This window comes from Pinus tabuliformis, chromosome 7 (assembly GCF_031772625.1).
Source record: "Pinus tabuliformis cultivar Carrire ecotype Pingquan chromosome 7, CPIR1, whole genome shotgun sequence".
NCBI lineage: Eukaryota > Viridiplantae > Streptophyta > Pinopsida > Pinales > Pinaceae > Pinus > Pinus tabuliformis.
Genome location: NC_142293.1, coordinates 1,829,601,922 through 1,829,607,332, shown reverse-complemented (window position 1 = coordinate 1,829,607,332; position 5,411 = coordinate 1,829,601,922). Strand labels below are relative to the sequence as shown.

Genomic DNA, 5,411 nt, shown 5'->3' with positions numbered 1-5,411 from the left:
TGATGTCTCACCGGAGCTTTTCCATCGCATTTCCTCACTAAGGATAGCACCGAAAACATCATCAAACTTTAAAGTACTAGATCCAGAAACAAAGTTACTAATGGCCATTACTAAACCATTCCAACTTTTCCGGTAATGAGCATAAGAATAACAGAGCTCTAACTTCATCATCAAAGTTTACCCCTACAGAACATAACTGACTTGTAATAGTATTAAAACCATTTAGATGGTCTGCAACAGATCCACCTTCCGACATCTTCATATTAAATAACCGTTTCATAAGAAATACCTTGTTTGAGGGCGAGGGTTTTTCATATAGTTTCTCCAACGCCTTAATCAAAACCCTCTGTCGTTGTTTCCTTCGAAATGTTGAAGGCGACCGACGCTATGATGCACAACCATACTGTTCTGAGTGCCTTTCTATCGAGAAGGTTCCATTCTTCATCTGTCATTCCCACCGACATCTTTGTTTTTCTGCCCAATGGTAGGTATAGATCTTTCTGATACATAAAATCTTCCATTTGCATCTTCCACAGTGAGAAGTTTTGGCCATTAAATTTCTCGACCCTAAAATTACCATCTTCCGCCATTACTCCCACTCGAATGAGGAACCCTTCTTTCCTGTGAGTTTATCAGCCAAATAGACCTTCGGCTCTAATACCAATTGTTAGAAAATTATATATTATGGAGCAATGGAACACATAAAATATTGCAGAAATATAAACACAGAAAACACATAAAACAAGAGAGACACAGATATACGTGGTTCACCCAGTTTGGGCTATGTCCACCTCGAACAACTAGTCCTTCCTTTCTATTATCTAGCAAAATGAAGAGACACAACCTACAGCAGATCCACTGTAATATCCTCTATTTTCTCTCACAGTCTCACCTCTCTGCTTCTTGCTCGGAGAATACACATATATTACACAGACTCAATACAATGCCCTCATACAAAGAGAGGGGTTGCCTTCTAGGGCAAAAAACCCTAAACTAAACATAAGTTCTACCGTCAGATCATCCGCCTAATGAATGGCCCAGATTGACTAGAAATTACTATACTTTTACAAGGCAATTTTACATCTATTTTTAGCTTCAGGGGCGCTGCCCCCGAAACCCGCCACTAAGGGGGGCTCCCCAAAGGTCGCAACTACCCCCCCTGGACCCCCTGCAACGAATATTTTACGGGCGGCGTTGCCACCCCATTTCGAACTGGGGTCCAATGTGGCGATACCTTTGAATACAGAAGATAATCAGGCTCCACACCCAACATGACTTATATCATTAATATATTCTAACCAAATCTTTAACACCATACATGTCAAATTATTCTAGATTTAGAGCAGGACATTATAGAAAAAACCCTTACCATTTTTATGATAGTTGGGATATCAACATCTATCTCCATTTCCTCTTTATCCATGATAAAATATAGTGTTGTTTCTATTATTTTTTCCATGTTCAGTCTCTTTTGAATGAGGTAATTTCTCTTTTGGGTTATTGTTCTTAGTTGATATCTTCCACCTCTCCTCTAGTTCTCCTTCTAAGCGGGACAAAAACACTTTATGCAATAAAAAAATCCATACATACGTTAAAAAATTGAATACTAAACAAATCAAATAAGAAAAACCCTTACTAGGGCTAAGGTTAAGTGAACTTGGCAGCTCTTTCTCGATTTGTTGAGACTGTAAGTGGAACTGTTCAACCATCCTACTTCCCTAGATAATTCAATTTTCTATTGGGAAAAATGGCAAAACTAATGATAATGAAGACAATGGTTTTGGTAATTTCGTTGAATCCATTCAATGTTGAATCTAATCCATGTGTAAGAGATTTTGATCTTTGATTAAAATTCCAAGAAAAATATGTGCATGGAACTTAGAAGATGAAGGGTTTATTTCCCTACTCACCTCAATGTATGTATGGAAATAATGGAATACCTCAACATAATTGAATTTATATTACTACAAAGTTGATCATGGGTGGAAAATCCTTGATGATATGTTTGAAATTGTATAAGACAAGTTGAGATAAATATTTGAACATCCCTCAAATGAGAGAGAGGATTAGGACCCTTAGGGTTTGTTTGTCATTATGGAGTTGAAGCTTGCATGTTGTAGTGATACATTTCCCGTGTGACAGGTACTTGGAAAATTTAGAAACGACGTGTGTGAAGTAAATGGGACCTGGATGTTTGATGATGAAATAAAGTTTAACATGGTGTTTGCAATGTCCACTGAACCGAAACATTTCCAAGATGTTGAGTGATCATAGGGGTGCCCTAGGCAAACCGAGATGCTTAAAAAAATTCCAATGACTACGTAACTTAATAATTTCATGGTATTTAATATTTACTCTTAATATTTGCAATAGTTAATTGAATATTTTTTTCCATTTTTAGAGGTAGATCCTTTTAAGCTATTACTATATTTGAATAATTTAAAATTTAATGAGAAATTGAAAACAAATATTTAATTTATATAAAAAATACATTTTAAATATTTTTTAGACATTAAATTTAATTTTACATTCAAAAATATAATTTAAATAATAAAACATTACAATCTCATATGAACGTTTATAAAAAAAATGAAAAAATCACCTCATTAAATTATACCTTTGTTTTAATACACTTTAAATAATAAAATATTACAATTTCATCAATAACTTCTCAATAGATTTTTTTCTAAAATTCACATTGTTAAATTACACCTTCATTTTAATACAATTTAAATAATAAAATATTACAATCCTATTAAAAATAGTATCACCAACTTGCATTTAGAGTAAAAAAAACACCTTACTCAACTCACTTTCATTTACTTTATTCTTAATTTTACAAGGAAAAAAAAAAAACCGACTACCTACATGGTAGTAGGTAGTTGATAACTGTGAAATTTATTCCTATTATAAATATTTTATGACGTATCAACATACCTTGAATCTACTTTTCCATTTAAAAAATATATTTACATTGAAGGTATCTCTTTGTGGGGTTGAGTTGCGTAGATATTGTTCAAACCAACTATTAAGACCCATCCATTTTTATTTTCCTCCTTCAAACCATTTTTTACCTCGTGCAACTCTGAACAAATGTTTAGGTTTATGAGGATTTGGTCATCTCTGGTCTGACTCATAGTTCGAGGAAGAACATGGACCAAGAGTTTCTTTTATCATGCTATGTTTTCAATTTGAAAATATTTTTTTGGATTCAATCAAATCAGTTATCCATCATCATTAAAAATAGAATCACGACACGACGTGATCATGTAATCAGTCTCATTTATTCCTCCTACTTCAGTTCTTTTATATAAATAAACAATCTACCCATAATTGAAAGCCATATTTGACCCAAGAACTAAAAATTTGCACAGAAATTTTGAAGCTTTTTGGAGCAAGAAACAATGGGCAACAATGAGAATCAGAGCTTTAAGCTCATGGGACACAAAAAATTTGTTTGTCACAATCCCATGAGTGATTGCTTTCAAGTGAAGAAATTCCACCATGTTGTGTTTTAGTGCCGCAATGCCACCAATACCCTCATGTTCTTTTCATGGGGCTTGGGTATGCAGGTGGTGGCTATTTCTAATTAAAGAACTACAAATCAAACATATCATATCTTTTCCTTACAATCCAACGATGTCATATTAACTTCATGCCACCTTATTCTTCGAAAATCGGCCAATACACCACTACAAAGCCCCACCTAACTTTCACTTCCAATAAGGTGTGGAGATTCTTAAACAAGCATGGGTTAGGGGTTTGAGCCATGGGGATGCTTATCAAAGATAATGGAGAATCTTTCCAGAAGAGTGTCGAGAATAGTGCCATGGTTATGTTGGAGCCAAGCGATTTGGTGGGCATGGCCATGGGCGAGAAAATTTGTGTATCGGAAGTTAAGCTTTACGAAAATGTTGTTCTTCTTTTTATTAGAAATGACAGTTTCGAGGGCCCATTTTTTCCCAATTACGAACTTGTTCAATCGTTTCCATTTTCCTATGGGTTCATTCAGGTTGACCAAATTGTAGTGAATGTGGAGAAACTAGAGGAAGCTAATGATGTACATCCTTAAGTCGATTGCTAATTCCCCGAATATTCGAGAATCAGACAGACATGGGCGCGGTTAATTTTTTGACTGCACCCATGTCTATCCGATTCCCAAATATTCAGGGAATCATCAATTGAATTAAGCTTAGGGGCTAATGACTATGTGGCCAAGTTTATCAGGTTTCACCATTTTGTTGAGTTCATGACAGAAGACGTTGGGACTGCATAGAGTGGCTTGAATTCGATGGTGTTGGCGAGTAATAACGAGATTCTTTTGTTTCCTATGAATGAGTCCATGTTTGGGACCAAAAGGAAGTCATAGATACAGAATTATTTGGAGCACAATGAGGGCCCCAAATTGCAACATTTGGCTCTCACTTGTTTTGATATATTCTCTATGCTAAAGGTGATGTTCATACATATTGAGATTGAATGGTTTGAATTCATGCCCAAGCTTCCTCCCACATATTGCAAAAATATGAGAAGTAGAGTTGCAGATGTGTTAAGCAAGAAAGAGATGGAGGAGTGCGAGGACTTTAGGGTTTTGGTAGATAGGGATGATCAAGGGGTGATTTTGCAGATTTTACTTATTTATTTTTAATTAAACAGTGTCTACCCAACCCAACCTCACAAAGTTATTTTAATTATTTATTTTTAATTAAAAATACATTTAAAAAATAAATTAATAATAATTAAGTGAAATTTTAAAAATAATGTGTTTTGAATATTTAATTCCTTGATGCAGTGGTATGTTTTTAATAAAATTATTGATGTCACTGACATGGCATCAATTTTGGTTGATTTGCACATATGATTCAATTGATGGATTTAAGTCTATTTTAAATTTAATTTGTTTCCCAAAATTCTAGAATACTTGTATTAAAAAAGTGAAATTGTTGACTAACTATCTCTGTCGATTTATTTTAAAAAATTTCTTCGAGGATTCCAACCATACCTCATTCAGAAAAAGTTAAATCCATTATTCAATTTTATTACATAGGTGGTCTAAATTTGTCGCTGGTAGGTCCGCTCAAAACCTGCATGAAGAATCATGTCAACTTTCCATCCCATGTGTTTTCTTCTCCCACTATGAGTATGTATTCAGGTGGGAGAGAGAAACATATAAAATTCCACTTTTTTTTTTTGTCACATCATGTAAAAGCCTTGGTTTTTGCTCCACTAGTGTTGGAACAATGTGAAAAAAAATCTCGTTAATTTGTGCCACATCTTCATATGTTTCAATTAAATTTATATATGGATTCAAGGTAAGATTAGCATAATTCCTCCTTGTAGGTGTATGCATAGATCCAATTCATCCATTCAGGGTCTTTTAGTGGGGCGAAGAATTATGCAATAGAGTTATC

General features: G+C 34.4%; 1 pseudogene; it reads left to right on the top strand.

Annotated features, from left to right (window-relative positions):
• Positions 1–3,769: 3,769 nt before the first annotated feature.
• Positions 3,770–4,648, top strand: LOC149255714 (4-hydroxyphenylpyruvate dioxygenase pseudogene; annotated as a pseudogene).
• The last annotated feature ends 763 nt before the right edge of the window (positions 4,649–5,411 follow it).